The sequence below is a fragment of the Schistocerca americana genome, chromosome 3 (assembly GCF_021461395.2).
Source record: "Schistocerca americana isolate TAMUIC-IGC-003095 chromosome 3, iqSchAmer2.1, whole genome shotgun sequence".
NCBI lineage: Eukaryota > Metazoa > Arthropoda > Insecta > Orthoptera > Acrididae > Schistocerca > Schistocerca americana.
The window spans coordinates 429,409,891-429,430,685 of record NC_060121.1 but is presented as its reverse complement, the minus strand read 5'-3'; positions in this window follow the sequence as shown (position 1 = coordinate 429,430,685).

Genomic DNA, 20,795 nt, shown 5'->3' with positions numbered 1-20,795 from the left:
CAACCGGTAAGTTAAGAAACAGGAGGTTAAAATTTGTGCCCATCGGACAGAGTTAGAAAACATGAAACCTTAATTACAAAACTTGGATTACGACGTTTGAAGGATAGGATATGGTGGTGAGTAAAATCAGAACACGAGAAAAGATGTAATCAGAAAATTCGAAATTAAGTTAAGCATTGTATTTCAATATTTGCCATAATTAGATAAGCAAACGCATCATACAGATACAAAGGAATGTAGGGTGCAACAGCACAGTGCTAGAAATCTTACACGTAAGTCGACTGAGAAACAGAACAGGAAAAGAATTCTCCCGTTACGCATCAGTCATATGAGACAGAAAAAATTAGGTGCAGAGTATCGTGTCACCTTTTTTGTGAAACCAAGAACTAGTTTTCGGTAACAGAAAACTTTGGACAAAAGTGTAAAGGGTTCAGCAAAGGAGCTCAGGTGTAGATCGTTGTGGGAAATGGAAACAGTCTGGCTCAAAACAAAAAGTACAATTTTATGGGTCACCTGGACAAAATAAGAGGAGCAATTGAGCACATAAATGTGGGTTTTGTCAAGAGTCTGTGGCCATAACCAGCTTTGAGTTAGCTCTGCTGTTAAGCGAGTAAAGATGAAGCTTAGTGGGCTACTTCAGATGGATAACAAATCTCATTTTAATACTGTTCGAGTAGTTGCTATAAGAAAATGGAAATCTAGTTTTCGTGAACTACACATGATTACAAGAGTTAAGGACATACGCTCTAAGACAAAAAGAAACTTTCAGAAAAATTGATCATTTATTCAAGACAAAGAGCTTCACAAACTCAGTACTCAACAACACGTTGTTCCACCTCTGGCCCTTATGCAAACAGTTATTCGGCTTGGCACTGATTGACAGTGTTGTTGGAGGTCCTCCTGCAAAATTCTGTCAAACTGGCCTGTTAGATGGTCTGAATCCCAGGGTGGGTGGAGGGCCCAGGCCTTGAGCTGTAAACTTCTTCATTTGCGGAGAGATCTGGCGTTCTTGCTGGCCAAGGTAGGGTTCGCCAAGCACGAAGACTGGCAGTAGAAACTACCGTAGTGCGCGGGTGGGCATTACATTCCTGAAATGCTGAAATCTGAAGCCAGGATAGCTTGCCACGAAGTGAAATAAAATGGAGCGTGGAATATGGTCGACGTAATGCTATAAGGGTGCCGCGGATGAAAACTAAAGAGAGCATGCTATGAAAATAAATTACAGCTCCGACCGTCGCTTTTGAATTTCAGGCAGTATAGCGTGGAATAGTAATGTTGTTAACCTGGGCATCCCAGATACATCAACGGGGCTCAGTTCGATGCGGAACTCACCAATGAAGACAATTCTACTCCAGTCAATGAGATTCCACGTCGAGGACAGGTCTGTTATTCATGGCAAGCAATGACTGGGCTCACATTTCAACGAGATAACGCTCGCCCACACTCGGCGAGAGCTGCTACTGCTTGTCTTCGTGCTTGCTAAACCCAACCTTGGCCAGCAAGGTCACGGATCTGTTCCCAACTGAGAACGTTTAGAGCATTATGGGCAGGGCCCTACAGTTGGATAAGATCTGGCACGATCTCCCTCAGGAGGAAATCCAATTACTCTGTCAGTTACTGATTTATCCCACCACATCACCCGATTTCAGTCACTGACGGTCCAGCGGCTTCGCTCTTTACACCACCGCAAGCGTCGCTTAGCATTGACTACAGAAATGGGTGTGTCAGTAGAGGCTGGTCGACCACTGTATCCCATTCCTTTTACATGTAATGTGCAGTGCTGAAGAAATATATCATACTACGGTATGCAGACGTTTTTGGACTCTAACGTCCGTGTACGTACAATTCAGTGTCAGAAATTCATATTTTTTGACGTCTAAAGTGCCTTTTTGTTATTAAAAAACACGCAAAATAAGGTAAACTGCCCATGGTCTGCGACCGTGGAAAGACGTCTGTAATCGTCACCAACACCAGTCACGTAAATAAAAAGTTCTCTACATGAAGATGGTGGTGTAAACCTCAAAAACGCGTGGTGGCAAAATAAACAAGTGACTGAAGCAGGAGCTTTTTTATTTGTTTACTTTTACATTTTTCTTAATTTACTTTGTAAGCTGTTGTGCAAAAATGAATTAATTAAATTATGAGATTCTCGGTTATCTTGCCCTTTTCCCCCTTAACAATAGCTTCGATGTCCTGTGTATTTCTTCTTGTACATTATAGAGACAGCACGTGGCTGAAACTGCGACCAGATAGCGAGTTTTTCAGGCGCGTCTTCTTCCTTTTCATTGCAGAGAACAATTGTTCACAAGCATACATGTGAAACCGAACATTGATTATTATTTTAGAAACCTGTTTGTGGAAGCGAGGGAATCTGTCCTGAGGGGCATGTCTGTATAATTCCAAGATTTATTTCTGCTACGGGCTTTGGTCGTTGTATTCTTTGTCGCACTGCAGGTCAATAATTTCTAGCCGTAGTTCAGGAAGAGTCTCTTTAATATTCGCTGAATATGGAGAGGAGAACAGAGTAAAATCAGTTTCCAGTGCCGTCAGATCTTGAAAACGCTGCTCAAATTCTTTATTAAGGGATACTAAAATATGTGAATAATGTTGAAGGTTTTTGTCAACAATAGCATCTTGCGCGGATGATAATTTGTGAAAATCAGCTGAGTTACTTTTACCAGCTACCATTTTGCGTTCCTGTCGTTTTGCGTGAAAACGGAAGATTCCTCGCACAGGAGAAAAAAATGGTTCAAATGGCTCTGAGTACTATGCGACTTAACTACTGAGGTTATCAGTCGCCTAGAACTTAGAACTAATTAAACCTAACCAACCTAAGGACATCACACACATCCATGCCCGAGGCAGGATTGGAACCTGCGACCGTAGCTGTCGCTTGGCTCCAGACTGTAGCGCCCAGAACCGCACGGCCACTCCAGCCGGCTTCGCACAGGAGACTGAGGTGCGATGGCATAGGCGATGTTATGCAGTGCTGACACGCCACTGCTGCTATTAGATGGCACCGCTGCGAAAACTCGTAGTCCACAACTAATGCTACTCCCGTATTGTCGCGATCGCACCGAACATACGCATTTCCCTCACTCCCAACCACACCACAGGTGCTCTGCTTGCCAGTATGAGCGTGGGCAGGCGCTCACGCTCATGCTCAAAATCTGCGAGTTGTTAAGTCCTGTGCTCAGTAGACTGCTGGTAGTACTTGGGAACTCACGAGCCATTCCTTCCGCTGATTTCATGCAATTTCTGACAACCACGCTACGCCGTACTCGACGGTCCATCTCTGTACGCACATGAGGTTTTCATGATGTTGGTTTAGGTGAGGTTGCTCCTTCGAGTTTCTAGTTCACAATCACATCACCAGCATTCGACTTGGGCAACTTTATAAGGGTTGAATTTGTTACTCAGGTAACACGCAACGACTAGTCCTCTTTCGAATTCACTCAACTCTCCTGACCAACCCATTCTAGAGTCACTGTTTCTCCCATGACAGTGCAGTACTCCCTGATTCCCTTTGAACTAGCAGGTCCGCCTCTCGTTACGTCTAGTAATAGGGATCATCGGATGCTTTTGATCAGATAGTGTAGCAGTACCCATACAGATAATGGACAGAACAAGTGGAAGTTAGACAGACGCCTGCCTGTTATTTGGTACACAGACTGTCAGATCACGATTCACAGTTTCTTTCATTATGTCACTTAGCTTCATGCACTGTTCAGAAACACTCTAAAAACAGTCAGACTACTTAATGATAAAACTAATGAAGATATTAAAGAAATCTTAAAATATTTGACTGGAGTGACGTTTACAGTGAGCGTAATGCTAGCTCTAAATTTAATATATTTATCAATGAGTTTGTCTCCTATAATGAAATAAGTAATTGTTTCAATTAGAAGTCGTGAAAAAAACTGTGGATCACTAAAAATATCACAGTCTCGCACGGCGAGAAATGGATTTGTGTAAAATAGCCCAAATGATCCAGAAATATTTCCATATCATAAACAGTAGTGTAACATATTAAGATAAGTTGGGAAAATATCTAGGAATGTGCGCATCACCTCTGAAATTGACAGATCAGACAGTAAAATCAAATAAATATGAAATATTATTAAGAGAGGGATAAGAAAAGAGCCCATATAAGATGAAATAATTTCTGCTAAAGAGAGCAGTAACACAGTAAAATACAGTTCACGTTTACTAGATATTTCTAGTAATTATTTTCTTAAAACATGTGAGAGAGTTGGTACATATATTTCAAAACAGGAACCTAATCAGAACACCGAATAAGCAATGCAGAGGACATATACTGAAATAAAAATTAATTTCAAAACTTCATCAAGTCACTGGAACGTTCTGGACCTATAATCTACAACAATCTTAGTTATTTTTGTAATACATAATTAATTTGAGGTGCCTTGACAGATTTATAAACGTATGCCGCTGTTAGGCTGCTATATAAGGTCAATGACTACCATACAGTGTCACTCCTTACGTCGTTTCCAAAAACTTTTAAGGGGATCGTGTAGTTCAAGGTTGTCATGCATATGTGTAATAACGGGATCCTTAATACCATCACAGTTTAGATTTCAAATAGATCACTGTTGAGACATTTGCCGAGCACATATGATTATATTATAGTCCCACAAGTTGGATTCTTCTGTGACTTATCGAAGGCATTTGACTCTGTCAGCCGGGCGGGATTAGCCGAGCGGTCTCAGGCGCTGCGGTCCTGGACTCTGGGGCTGGTCCCGGCGGAGCTTCGAGTCTTCCCTCGGGCATGGGTGTGTGTGTGTTTGTCCTTAGGATAATTAGGTTAAGTAGTGTGTAAGCCTAGGGACCGATGACCTTAGCGGTTCAGTCCCATAAGATTTCACACACATTTGAACATTCTTTTGACTCTGTCAGTCACAATATCCAATTCGAAAACTTCAGTTTTTGTAGGGTATGTAATTCAGCACATGTCTAGGTAAGTTCTTATTTAATAAAGAGAATGCAGAAAATTACGCTAACCTGAATGTCTAATACAAGAAGAGACGCGACGTCATCAGTATGGGGAGAAACTACGACTGGAGTCCCGGGAAGGTCGGTCCTTGGACCTCTACTCTTCTTGCCTTATCTTAATGATGTAACATTTAATTTGAATCTTGAGGCAGAATTAGTCCTGTGTGTAGACGATGCAAGCGTTGTTGTAGGGTTGAACAAAGAAGTATCGACAAAAAAAATAATAAATGATGTTTTTGAAAAACTTATTGATTGGTTTCGCATAAATTGTCCTGAGTCAAACTGTGAAAAACACAGATTATCCAGTTTTGTAACGTCAAAAATATCCTACCTCCAATTAACCTATTACACCAACGATATATAAGAAACAGGACAGAAAATTTTAAGTTGTTAGTGCAAATACTGATGATATCTTAAAATAGAAAAAGCAATTAGCAGACCTCCTGAAACGTTCAGGTTCAGTTACTTTTTCCATCTGAATAATTGCTATATATGGTGATGTGGAAATCAAGTTAATATATTTTGCATATTTTCATTCTCTGATATTTTATGGGTTAATATTCTGGGGTAACATCACAATTAGGCAAAAAGTATCCACTGTACAAAAATAAAGTAATTACAATTATGTGCCTGTGGTTCACTCCGTAATTCATCTGTTTGAGCAGCTGAGAATATTATCCGAAGACAAACAGTATATTTATTCAGTTATTAAATTTGTTGTCAACAATTTATCTGAGTTTGAGAGTAACAGAAGCATTCAGTAAAGCACTAGAAGGAAAAACGATTTGCATTATCCTTTAAATATTTAACTTTGGAACAATAAAGCGGTCAAACATGCAGCTACAAAACTGTTTGAACCGTACTAATGGAAATAAAATGTCAGACTGACTGCCGAGGTGTTCTAAAATACAGCTTAAAGCTGTTTTTTCCATAACAGCTCGTTCTAAATTGATTAGTGATTTCTACAGGATATATACATATTCTGTAGAAATAAAATTGAATGTGCTGACCTTCCGACAGTATAGTTTTGTTTATTTACGTCTCCATCCCATTGATGCAGAATTTGTATCCTCTCACAGTTCGCTGATTTTATATACCGATGTCATCTTTATGTTCTTATAATGTCCCATCTCATTATTTAAATTCGTACACTCTTTTTTTTCGGTGACAGCTATGGAGTTATCCAAGGTTATTTAGAACCAGTCTTTTCTATACCAGTGATGCAATGATAGTTTGTATGATTATGCTGTTAAATGCTCCACCCAATGGGTAACCTCACTTCTTCGTATTGTACCTTTTCTTGATTTCCTTGAACGTCTGCGTAGTACTCGATGCAGTTTGGTTTTGACCTTCGCGTAAGCATATTCTACAGTGAACATTTAAACGATAAACTCTTTTCCTTTCCACTGAGCTGGATACAACCAGTTCAAATTTTCGTTTCTTTCTTCCCACCAATATTTTGCAACAATTCTATCTTTTCATGCCTGTCCACAATAATGCAGTTCTCCCCCAAAAGTATCGGCCGTCCAGGGTGGCCGAGCGGTTCTAGGCGCTACAACCTGGAACCGCGCGACCGCTACTGTCGCAGGTTCGAATCCTGCCTCGGGCATGGATGTGTGTGATGACCTTAGGTTAGTTAGGTTTAAGTAGTTCTAGGGGACTGCTAACCTCAGAATTTAAGTCCCATAGTGCTCATAGCCATTTGAACCATTTTGAACCCAAAAGAATCCTGCTTTCCTCCTCCTGTACGTACTTTAATCTTTTCATCTTCTTTTCATCCAATTTGATGTGTGCGTATAAACCTGTACTATGAGCATTACTTAGTTTCATTAGACTAGAAAACCCAGTGACCAACTTCTAAACTACCATGACCTTTCAAATGAAGATTGTAAGGTTATTACCTAAAATGGCCTCGTTACAAGCAGTTTTTTTCTGTGCATGTAACTATTGATTTTTTTTCTTTTTTACGGCAGTTCTGTATAGCTGCATGGGACATTTTGGAGTTTTTCAGTCGTGAAATTGCAGAACCACTGTAATACTAAATGGAAATGGTGGAAACCCATTTGCTTTAAGGAAGGCTACGAGCGTGAATCCATCGCTGTGGTATTCTTCCTGCGGGTATCACGTCGTCACATAGTGACGTCAACTACGTGGTAACGAGTTTAGAGCGCCGTCGCAGTATCGTACGTGAGGCAGCGGTGACAGCCTAGGGGCGTCTGGAAAGGTGGGAGGAGTAAACAGGAAAGAGGCGATGACGCGGCCAGCTACCCTGCGCATCTAATTACCAGCGCGAGGCAGCAACACGCTTGTGCCCAACTAATTTCATCATCGCAACACTATTTTCGTGCATTGAAAATTTTCCGGTAGCACAAACAAATAGGTAAATTGTTTGTCATTTCAAAAGTATTCAACATAATTATTAATATATTTATCCACCTGTGAGACAAAACAGCCTTCATGGAAAAATATTTTCGGTTGCCTACGGGATCAAGGTTGTACCCAGATGTGCCACTCTTCGTCCGAAACAAATCTACGGACGCGAATGCCTCTCTCCTGGACTCTAAATACAATAAACTCGCATAGGGAGACGCCGGGACTGTATGGAGGATGCATAAGGACTTCACAGAGAAACTTCTGCAGTGAAGTCGAAACAACAGGTAGGCCAGCTCCGGGAAGGTCGTGATGACTGACTGCAAGGGCCCACTGCTTACTGACTTGCTGGCGGACGGCGCCACAGTTAACGTACAGCGATACGTGGACACTTCGTAAAACTGAAGCTCGACATCAACTGCAAACTTCCGGAGTTGTTGACGTACGGCATCATAATGTCGCAGGATAATGCCCGCCCAAATGTTGCCAAGATGTTTTCGACTGCGATAAGAAATTTCATCGGGAAGCCCTTGCAGATTCTCCATAGTGGCCCGATCTCTCCATATGTGATTTACATTTTTTTGGATCTCTGATGACAAAGGTTTGTGGCCTTCGATTTGCTTCGGTCGAAGGCGTGCGCACGCCTGCTTACAATCATGTTTTCGTAGGCAACCGCAGACATTTTTCCACGAAGGCACTGGGCTTCTTGTCTCATAGGGCAACGAACGTATTCACACTTATGTCGATAAGATTTGAAGTAACAAATTTTCTTACCTTTTTTCATCTGTCTCGTTATCATTAAACTTCCCCTTCGAGTATCGGTAGGATGTACTTTTTCAGACCGGGCACAGTCTTCTACATTGTCAATTAACTTTTAATGAGCATTTTTTTTTTGTTATCAACAGTCTATCTACCTTTCGGACGACAATACCACCATACGTACATTTTGTCACTAAGATGGTAAGTAATTACTGAACTGCTGAACTTCTGGAACTCATGAACCACTGGAGAAAAAGTGGGTACTAATGTTTACAGTATAAAGGGCATCGCAATAAAAACAGTGACAAATATTGAGGATATCTTTTGAAACCCTGAATGAGGCAGCAGGAAGAGTGACACCACTAACCGCCGGGAACAGATTTCTTGGAGCTGGGTTGAGACCGCGAAATGCCACGACTCGTTTACTGCTGGCACCATACCACACGCCACACATACATTGAGTGGCAGCGGTAAGTCCCGTTTCTGTTTGTGGCGAATACGATCACAGAAAGGTGAGGGTTTTAGAGATCCAATATTCTCCAACTAGCTTAGTAAATCTGCAGTGGGATGGTAAAATTTATATGCTTTCACACCAGTAAGAAGTTCCTGATTATGACAATCTGAGCCTGCCTCCGAGTCACAACCATTACAACTGTGTAATGGTGCCCGTGGAGGTCTCATTTCATATTAACGTTGACCATGGACTTCTGTTCTAAATGTGACGAAACTGGGACGTTTAATACTTACTTAACAAACTTCATAAAAACTGATAAATATCGGACTAGAACCTCATGATTAATAATTTAGATATCCAATAGTGTATACAAAGCTGCAGTAATGCCAAGTATTCTAGATGGATCCGTGCGTGGAACACTATGTATGGAATACACATTAAGTCACTTCAAACCTTACAGAACACATACCTGCAAAGATCGCTGCGAGCACCCTAACCGGACATGTTCGCAATTAAGCCAGAGAAAAATATATAACGCACAAGATAGAAGACAATGCCAGCAACATATTGAACAAAATACACTTTATTCGGGAAAATCAAATCCCGCTTCAAAATGTCGGAAATGTACACTATAAACCGTGGCACAAATATAGGGTACCTCGAACAATTATTGTGATATGATCCCTACGACTAGTGAAGAATGGGCACAAACCTAGACAAGACAACTCGCCCGATTTTTGCGACCTAACCTGAGAAGAAAACCGCCGGCCGTGGTGACCAAGCGGCTCTAGGCGCTTCAGTCCGGAACCACGCGGCTAGTACGGTCGTAGGTTCAAATCCTGCCTCGGGCATGGATGTGTGTGATGTCCTTAGGTTAGTTAGGTTTAAGTAGTTCTAAGTTTACGGGACTGATGACCTCAGCTGTTAAGTCCCATAGTGCTTAGAGCCATTTGAACCATTTGAGAAGAAGATCATGTGAATTCTAACAGATCAGAAATTTGAAGACGAAGTATTACAACTACCAGACCAAGTCATTCCAACTACGAAGAAATTATTTAATATATGACTGTGTTCGAGATTATCCCATCATTAGGAATAATTTTTGCTTCTGTGTCATCAGTCTTCTGACTGGTTTGATGCAGCCCGCCACGAATTCCTTTCCTGTGCTAACTTTTTCATCTCATAATAGCACTTGCAACCAACATCCTCAATTATTAGCTGGACGTATCCAAATCTTCCTCTATAGTTTTTACTCTCTATTACTCTGTCTATTACCATGGAAATTATTCTGCGATGTCTTAACAGATGTCCTGTCGTTGTCTCTCTTCTTCTTGTCACTCTTTTCCATATATTCATTTCCTCGGCGATTCTATAGAGCATCATCTCATTCCTTATCATATCAGTCCACGTAATTTTCAACATTCTTCTGTAGCACCACATCTCAAACTCATCGATTCTCTTCTGTTCTGATTTTTCCACAGTCCAAGTCAATGCTCTGTTCAAAACGTATATTCTCGGAAATTTCGTCTCCAAATTAAGGCCTATGTTTGATGTTAGTAGACTTCTCTTCTCCAGGAATGCCCCTTTCTGCTAGACTGCATCTTATATCCATCCGTCTTCTTCCGTCCATCATAGGCTATTACGCTGCTTTGGTAGCAGAATTCCTTAACTTCATCTACTTCTGATCGCCAATTCTAATGGTAAGTTTCTCACTGTTTCCATTTCGAGATACTTCCCATTATTTTCATTTATCCTCGATTTATTCTGAATCCATATTCTGTACTCATCAACCTTTTCATTCCATTCAACAAATTCTTCTTCGCTAACACTAGGAATAGCAATGTCGTGGATATTTTTTCGCCTTGAATTTTAATCCCCTTCTTGAACCTTTCTCTTATTTATTTCGTTGTTCCTTTGATGTACAGACTGACTAGGAGGAGCGAAAGATTACATCCCTGTCTTACACCCTTGTTTAATCCGAGCACCTAGTTCCTGGTCTTCCATTCTTACTGCTCCCTTTTGGCTCTTGTACAGAAGTATATCATCCGCCTTACCATATAGCTTACCCCTATCTTTCTCATAATGTAGAACATCGTGCAGCATCTTACATTGTCGAACGCTTTTTCCAGATCGACAAATCCTATGAACGTACTTTGATTTTTCTTCAGTCTTGCTTCCATTCTCAACCGCAACATCGGAACTGCCTCTATGATACCCTTACCTCCCTAAATTCAAACTCATCGTCATGGAACAGAATCTCAGTTTTCTTTTCCACTATTCTGTCTACGATTCTTGAGAACAGCTTGAATAATGAGCTGTTACCGTAAGCTGATTGTGCGGTGAGTCTCGAGCTTGTGAGCTCTTCGAGTCTTAGGAATTGAGTGGATGATCTTTTCCGGAAAGTCTATTGGTATGTTAACAATCTCATACATTCTACACAATGAGGTGAATAATCGTTTTCTTGCCTCATACGCCAGTGATTATGAAAGTTCCGATGGAATTTTATCCATTCCTTCTGCCTCACTTGATTTTAAGTCTTCCAAAGCTCTTCTACATTCTGATTCTAACACTGGATCCCCCATCTTTTCCCCACCGACTCATGTTTCTCTATCAGGCCTTCAGAAAAGTCCTTCTCCCTCCAGTTGCTTTCAGTGTAACCCTTACACCTGTCCGCCCTCTCCTCATCATTTAAAAGGTGAATTTCCTTTGCACTCTTAATGCTAACGCCCTTGCTTTTAATTTCAACGGAAGTTGTTTTGACTTTGCTTCATGCTCTCTCAGTCCTATTAAGAGTCATTTATTTTTCGACTTCTTCTGAGTACTCAGCTAGTCCATAAACAGGGAGAACATTAATAGCGAGAAACTACAGTACAATTCGTGACTGGAAATGGAGGAAGAACAGTCCTACTAACATGTGTCCGGAGATGCATCGCTGCCACATTAGATAGTGCTGGCGAATGACAGTTCCTCTGACCACGTGCCTTTTTTTCTTGTCTGTTGCAGTCTGCGTGACTATCGCAGGGTACTGTAAGCAGCAGAGTGGTCCGGCATTCATGTCAGAAACAGGCCGAGATGGTGTTTGTGTACGGCCAAGTGGATGGAAACTATCTAGCGGTCGCAGAACTATACCAAAACAAGTAGCCTCACAGACATGAATCAAATTCCACAACATTTCAAGTCCGTTTTGGGCTTTTGTGTGATCGCGGGTTCTTTCAGATAGACCAGCAGACGACCGACGCGAGTACCTTTGCTAACAGCATGACATCGCCTGCAGCTCCTCTCCTGGGCTCGTGATTGTGTCGGCTCTACCCTAGACAACTGGAAAACCGTGGCCTGGCCAGATGACTCCCGATTTCAGTTAGTAAGAACTGATGGTAGGGTTAGAGTGTGGTCCAGACCCCACGAATCCATGGACCCGAGATGTGAAGCTGATGGTGGGCTCTATTTACATGGAATGCACTGAGTCCTGTCGATGTTCGGCTACTTGGAGAACATTTTCAGGCCGGCCGGAGTGGCCGTGCGGTTCTAGGCGCTTCAGTCTGGAACCGAGCGACCGCTACGGTCGCAGGTTCGAATCCTGCCTCGGGAATGGATGTGTGTGATGTCTTTAGGTTAGTTAGGTTTAATTAGTTCTAAGTTCTAGGTGACTGATGACCTCAGAAGTTAAGTCGCATAGTGCTCAGAGCCATTTTTGAACATTTTCAGCTGTTCATGGACGTCATGTTCCCAAACAACGATGAATTCTTCTGGATGACAGTGCGCCTCTGCACTGGGCCACAGTTGTCCGTGACTGGTTTGAATAGCATTCTGGACATGTTGAGCGAATTATTAGGCCACCCAGATATCGAAAATTTACGGTACATAATCGAGAGGACAGTTCATGCACAAATTACTAAAACGGCAACATTTTCGCAATTATGGAGGTCTCTAGAGGCATCATGCATCAATATTTCAGCTGGGGACTTCCAACGACCTGCTGAGTACATGCCTCGTGGAGCTGCTGCACTGCGCGGGACAAATGGAGATCCGACACCAAATTAGGAGGAGCCCAATGAATTTTGTCACTTCATTGTATATTGTGAAAAAAAGATACGTCGGCGGCTGGCGCCAGTACCTCTTTCTTGTAGTGTCATCTTTGCCGTCGATTTCACTTTGGCCGTCCGCGAGTCAGTTGTTCATCGCGGGTTCGGCTATTTAAGTCTGCAGCGTCGAGGCAGCAATCCTGACTGTGTGATCTGTCGGTTCTGGTTACAACGAGGTCGTGAGGTTGGCCCTTACTTGGTGTGCACGCTCACTGTGCGTGGTATGTAAATTATTGCAGATGAATAGGAAAAAGAATCCCGTAATGTTTGAATACTCCTTTAGTTGTGTAGCGCTTGACACAGTCACGTCGATTAAATATTTGAGCGTAACACTGCTCAGCGATATGAAGTGGGGCAGGCAGGTAATGGCAGTTGTGGGGAAGACGGATAGTCGTCTTCGGTTCATTGGTAGAATTTTAGAAAGAAGTGGTTCATCTGTAAAGGAGACCGCTTATAAAACACTAATACGACCTATTCTTGAGCACTCCTCGAGCGTTTGGGATCCCTATCAGGTCGGATTGAGGGAGGACATAGAAGCAATTCAGTGACGGGCTGCTAGATTTGTTACTGGTAGGTTTGATCATCACGCGAGTGTTACGGAAATGCTTCAGGAACTCGGGTGGGAGTCTCTATAGGAAAGGAGGCGTTCTTTTCGTGCATCGCTACTGAGGAAATTGAGAGAACCAGTACTTGAGGCTGACTGCAGTGCAATTTTACTGCCGCCAACTTCCATTTCGCGGAAAGACCACAAAGATAAGAGAGATTAGAGCTCGTACAGAGGCATATAGGCAGTGATTTTTCCCTCGTCCTGTTTGGGAGTGGAACAGGGAGAGAAGATGCTAGTTGTGGTACGAGGTACCCTACGCCACGCACCGTATGGTGGATTGCGGAGTATGTATGTAGATGTAGATGTACTGGAGTGCTGCGGCCAGAGATGGCGGAAAGGTTTGGGTTCCGACACGAGGCGTCGTGTATGGCTTTTCTCGCCACGCAGTACACGTTGAGAAGAAGCTGGAACGTCGCCTGGCACTAATCGTTCGCCTGGGTAAGTGGTGTGTGTTGGATTGAGACAGGTGCAGTTGTGTGCTTATCTTTATATGTTAGTGATTAACTAATGTTGTCTTCAGGGTGAATTTGGTGACGAGGCTGATATGTCAAAGTTATGTCACACTTGGTATGATAACGGGGCTTGGGCTTACCATCTTAGTTTCCTACCACTTGATGAAGGATCTGAAGATATATGTAAGGAAGCCCGGTGAGCTGCTAATTATTGAGTGATTATATATCTAAAGTTGTTGTAACCTTGCTGATTAAGTACCGAAATTTGCACCTTAATATACGGGCAACGAAATATTATGCTGTTTCGTATAATTACATCAGATTCCACGAAAGTGCAGTTCTGATGGGCTTTTGCCCGTTTGAAATAATACTCAGCTGTTACTATCACGTTTCAAGGAACAATTTATCTACGGGTGTATTGTAATGTTTAAATGAATTCTTAAGTGTTGAGTTTAAAAAAAAATAGCGAGCTTTGCTGTTTCAATGTTATATTTTATTCTTTTATGTAATGTGAATGTGCAATTGCAAGTGTGCTATTGTAGTTGATTTATGTTTCAGTTGGGCGGAGCGCAGTGTGTTTCCTCCGGTACGGTGGGACGTGGCACCGAGGCTTGACGACTTGGCCGTTGCCAGTGGAACTGTGATTCGTGAGACCGGGCTCCACGTTCCTGGCCTTCTGTCTCGATCTCATCATTAAGCTGAGTATTGCTGTTCTCTTTGTTCCTGGCTGTGCTAGGTCGTTAAGCTTTGTAGCTCGTTCCTTCGCCGCCTTGGCGAATGCGCCTTTCGTTCGAAATATGAATTTACATCTGTAAAACTGGCTATCTCTCTGAGACTACTGCCCAATCATATCGCTGGAGGCTCCACCTTATTAATTCTATATTCTCTTATCAGCAATTTATATATTATATTTGTACTTGAGCACTAGTCGTGAAATTTAATTTTTATAAAGGAGGATTTCATGTGCGTTTGTTCTCAGGGAATGTTTAGACGCTGAGGCGCTGTTTTATACTAATTGTTTGTTACTTTAATTAGTGCTTCTCTGTACTGGCATCAACTGGATTATTCCTTAGTTAGAAGCTAATGTGCCCAGCGTCTTCATTGCCGAGCGTTGAGATTTTAGAAGTTGCTGTTATTATTACTTGTGTGCCTTATGTTATGCCTTGCCTTAATGTTATACCTTGGTATACATTTATATTACAAAAGAGAAGTCATTGTACAGGATAGTCTTGCAGGTTCAGAGTTTGGTGAGTTTTGATTTTATTAAGTACTTACACAAACAAAAACTTTGTTAATGTTTCATGCATTTACTATGCACATTTTAACAGGAGTTAAAGTAAAAATTTTCTTGTGATCAAGTGAGGTTGTTAAATTTATCTGTTTTACTGTATTAAACTGTGCAAGGTAATAAACATTGTTTAGCACAAGCTGTGTACGTTTGATAATTACGGCCCTGCTCCTTCCTGTCTTATTATTGGACACAAATAGCACATTTCACAAAATGTTGCTCCGGGATGCAACAGCGCGTTTCCTTACATAGTAATGGTACAGAAACGTCTAACAAAATTTCACTCTGTGCCTATTTGCAGTAGAATATGGACGTCAAATTAGCGCAGTGTTGCCACACTGTTCTCATCAGTACGACGAGAATCTTTATTCGCTATAGTGAATCTGTGCTGCCTAGTTCGTACGGTGGATAGTTTGGCATCAGAATGCTCGAGACTTGGTCTAGGTATAATCAAATTTTTTAAAAAATTTTGATCAACCCAATAGTGCTGCAGTACAAACTTTCTTAAAAGACACATACGCTATAGCTGCAGGTTTTTTAACAAGAGTCGTAGTAGTTATTGGTTATAAGTGTCAGAAAAGTTCATGAAATGTAATGATTGGTTAAAATCAACTATCTCGTAGGATGGAAGTCACTTATCAATCTGTACATGCGCTATATATTCCATTTAGTAAGAGCGACTGGTTGCAGATTGCAAATACACAATCAGTGACAGCATCTTTCAAAAACCAGTAATCTGAGCAGGTGCTCATGGCGACCTTCCTGCATCACCAAATATTTAACGACTCACTGGATCGTGGTTCTCTGACATCTTCGCCACATAGCTGCTTCCACAGTTACAAGAACGGCGTGGAAGTACGTTGCCAGTACTTCCACGTTCATCGGCAGAGTACAAGAAACGTGCTACTTAGGTTATCGCCACAGAAAAAATGTAGATGATTTAAGCCAGAGAACACGGAATGAAACAGCCTACACGATTATTCGTCTTTAGTTTTAACTATTTTCTGATTTTTATATTTACGTACATTGTATATTAACTGGAGGTGGAAAAGGGAGAAAAGAAAGGAAAGTGAAGGGGTTATTGATGTCAGCTGCACCGGTACATTAAGCAGAAGCAGCAGCGAGGAGTATAAATGTGCACCAGACAGGGATTCGAAACCGGGATCTCCTGCTTTGGATTTCACGAAAAAGTGCTCTAAAGACTTTTTTTTAAGCAAGTAAAAATTTATATTGTGTGGAAATAAGACGATGTTCTTTACAAAATAAAATATTTCTGGGAATCGTAAATAAGTGAACTTTTTCAGCATTACATTTTTACATAAATGGTGTAACAATAATAAACATGAACTGCTTTGTTCAGCAATAAACAGAAACCGATCATGTCCCCCGTCTTGGGCGCGTTCCTCGCCAGTCCGGCTGTACCTCGCGTTGGTGCTACGTACGTTTTCACGTATGGTGGCGAATCCTCTCCACTGTCCTGGTTCTTTCTTGTTAAGAATACTTATATGCTGTAATTAAATTAGTCAAGATGCGATATATGTTACGTGCCGTTGCCATCCTGGTAGTTGGTAGTTCCATATGCTATATGTAGTTAACTGTGTTCCACAAGGAAGATCGTATGTGGGCAAGCGATGGTGAGATGTGAGCCACCGCTGCAGTGCCAGGCGAGAAGACGGTGCCAGTTCGTCTATCAAGGTGCCCGTTAGACTTGTCTGGTGTCGTGCCATCTTTATCATCGCGCATACGTAAATAGCCACTGCTCGATCGCGGACGTGGACTAGATCCACGACTACAAGGAAGAGTGAGGGTTTTGCATCCGTCCTTAAAAAAGCAGTCCTGTGCTCACAAAATTTTCTAGTGCCGCTAGGATTCGGCGTGCCACCACCACCGGCGTAGGGAGAACTTGGGTCAGGTGAGGGATGCGAGAACCCAGGCAAATGTTGACAAAGGTGACCCGTTGTATCACGTCCAGAGCCCATAACTTATTACTTCGAACCCTTGTATGAATTGTTTGCAGTAGATATCTGTAGCTGAGTTCCACCATGTGTCGACCGTCTGTGGTGAAGATAATTCCCAGGCATTTCATCCTGTCTATCGGCTGTAAGGCTGCTAAGTTTCCCGTCGGGAGTCCTCAGCTCCCGACTTTGCAGTCCGTGTATGCTCTACATCTACATCTACATTGCTACTCCGCAAGCCACCAAACGGTGTGTGGCGGAGGGCACTTTACGTGCCACTGTCATTACCTCCCTTTCCTGTTCCAGTCGCGTATGGTTCGCGGGAAGAACGACTGTCTGAAAGCCTCCGTGCGCGCTCTAATCTCTCTAATTTTACATTCGTGATCTCCTCGGGAGGTATAAGTAGGGGGAAGCAATATATTCGATACCTCATCCAGAAACGCACCCTCTCGAAACCTGGCGAGCAAGCTACACCGCGATGCAGAGCGCCTCTCTTGCAGAGTCTGCCACTTGAGTTTATTAAACATCTCCGTAACGCTATCACGGTTACCAAATAACCCTGTGACGAAACGCGCCGCTCTTCTTTGGATCTTCTCTATCTCCTCCGTCAGACCGATCTGGTACGGATCCCACACTGATGAGCAATACTCAAGTATAGGTCGAACGAGTGTTTTGTAAGCCACCTCCTTTGTTGATGGACTACATTTTCTAAGCACTCTCCCAATGAATCTCAACCTGGTACCCGCCTTACCAACAATTAATTTTATATGATCATTCCACTTCAAATCGTTCCGCACGCATACTCCCAGATATTTTACAGAAGTAACTGCTAACAGTGTTTGTTCCGCTATCATATAATCATACAATAAAGGATCCTTCTTTCTATGTATTCGCAATACATTACATTTGTCTATGTTAAGGGTCAGTTGCCACTCCCTGCACCAAGTGCCTATCCGCTGCAGATCTTCCTGCATTTCGCTACAATTTTCTAATGCTGCAACTTCTCTGTATATTACAGCATCATCCGCGAAAAGCCGCATGGAACTTCCGACACTATCTACTAGGTCATTTATATATATTGTGAAAAACAATGGTCCCATAACACTCCCCTGTGGCACGCCAGAGGTTACTTTAACGTCTGTAGACGTCTCTCCATTGATAACAACATGCTGTGTTCTGTTTGCTAAAAACTCTTCAATCCAGCCACACAGCTGGTCTGATATTCCGTAGGCTCTTACTTTGTTTATCAGGCGACAGTGCGGAACTGTATCGAACGCCTTCCGGAAGTCAAGAAAAATAGCATCTACCTGGGAGCCTGTATCTAATATTTTCTGGGTCTCATGAACAAATAAAGCGAGTTGGGTCTCGATCGCTGTTTCCGGAATCCATGTTGATTCCTACATAGTAGATTCTGGGTTTCCAGAAATGACATGATACGCGAGCAAAAAACATGTTCTAAAATTCTACAAGAGATCGACGTCAGAGATATAGGTCTATAGTTTTGCGCATCTGCTCGACGACCCTTCTTGAAGACTGGGACTACCTGTGCTCTTTTCCAATCATTTGGAACCATCCCTTCCTCTAGAGACTTGCGGTACACGGCTGTTAGAAGGGGGGCAAGTTCTTTCGCGTACTCTGTGTAGAATCGAATTGGTATCCCATCAGGTCCAGTGGACTTTCCTCTATTGAGTGATTCCAGTTGCTTTTCTATTCCTGCATATAGACTTGTGGTGCCTTATCGTCATTCCTTGGAGTCGGCTCCGGAGCCCGCAGAGCAGCAGCTCAATGGCGATGGCATAAATATCGTAGACAGCGGGCGCCCTCGTCTGACCGATCGCGAGATGCTGATGGGCCCCACGAAGCGTCCATCGATGAGCACCCTGCATGAGGCGCCGTGGAGTAGTCGCGTAAGGACGGTGACAAAACTCTGTCGAATCTTCATTTGCCTCATCACAAGACAGGCGTGGCTCACGTATCAAAGGCGCGATCGAAATCTGCCGATACCAGTGCAGCCCGGAGGCGACATGTTGTTTCCAGGGCCATAACATCGCGATAGCCGCTGAGTGCTGTTTGTGTATTGCTGTCCACTCCTACTTGGGTTTGCTCAAGTCATATCACTTGGAGCACTACACGTTTAAAACGTGCTGCAAGTATCCTGGTGTAGGTCTTGTAATTAAGAAGGGTCAGTGGCTGGTAGGCCTTTATCCGTGTACCCCCGGATGTTTTATGGATGGGGCACGTGGCAGTCCATCGCACAATCATGAGATCTTTAAATGTGTGATAACTCGTCGGGCTTCGGTGACTTGATCGACGCTCCCTTATCGAGAGCTTCTATTACGCCGTCATCTGTGACTTCCCCGTTAGCTCTCGCTTGGCCGTCGCGTCGAGGCATACGGATAGCGTTCGTGCGACATCATGTAAGGCTGCCTCCTTGTGCTCCGATTCTTCACAGAGGTGACCGGCAATGCCTTCTTGATGGCAACCATCTGGCAGTACGACCGTCTATATTAAGGTTCTGCGGATACGTTGTTCGAAGGCCCTTGCGCGGACTGCGACACTCTCAAGACGGGTTTGCGTTATGGAAATTATTTGGGCACGCGCTCGTTTTATAGCAGCACTCCGATCCAGTGAAGGCGCTTGTAGAGAAAGTTCGCGTAGCATCGTGAAATAAAATTCCGTCGTATGGCGCCTCCACATCATCTGCTCCTTTCCATATGCAATCAACAGGCGGCGCAGTGCTGGCTCATAGCGTTCCAGCCACCTTTGCAAAGCCGTCGGATATTTTGGGAGGAGTCGCTCACACATGTGCCGAGTGTCTTAGATTAAACGTTTGCACTCAGATTCCCTGAGATGTGCTGTATTCAATTTCCAGACACCGCGACTCCTCCACATTCGATGAAGAACGTAGGGAAGCCGTGCATATGTATGCTATGTGATCTGGAAAGGCGACGGGCCACTATTCGGTAACGAGGACCGCAGATTAGAGATGACGTAAATTCTGTCGTTACTAGGCATTGCGCTAACCACTGAGGTACTCGGATCACAGTGTTTGCCGCCGTTGTGCCGACCACCTCGGCACGCCTTCCGGTCGACCCACACTCCCATCTTGCGCCACCTATCCGCAGCCCCTGCCCACATCCTCTACGCTTGCTACTCAGAGATTCCATCAGGAAGTCGGATGTATTTGTGCGAACGCACTGAAGAAGGTCGATTCGTTGCCCATCCAGGGGAATCAATTATACAAATGCTTCATGTGTATTCTTTCGATTTGTTTTGGTGCTGACAGGATTCGCGAATGTCACATTCAGTTCTGCAGTGACTTTTTCAGATGTCGTCCTCTTATTTTTCGTCGCAGTCTTCTTCAGTGACTCTCTGCCATTATCACTCAACACAAATTTGAGTCCGTGATGTGACTTAGTGGATATTTTCGCCGACCAGTGTGGTCGACCGGTTCTAGGCGCTTCAGTCTGGAACCGCGCGACTGCTACGGTCGCAGGTTCGAATCCTACCTCGGGCATGGATGAGTGTGATGTCCTTAGGTTAGTTAGGTTTAAGTAGTTCTAAGTTCTAGGGGACTGATGACCTCAGATTTTAAGTCCCATAGTGCTCAGAGCCATTTGAACCATTTTTTGGATATTTTCCGGCTCTTCCTTAGTGTGGTATAAATCTTCGATGCGGTACCTCCAACAAACACTTCGGCTACCTACGTTACGGATGCACCCACCATGCGAGCGCCAACAGTTTGCCTACATTCGAACTCACTTGGAGGCAATAAATATATTTAAGAGAAGATCCAAACTTCACTAAAGAGAAGT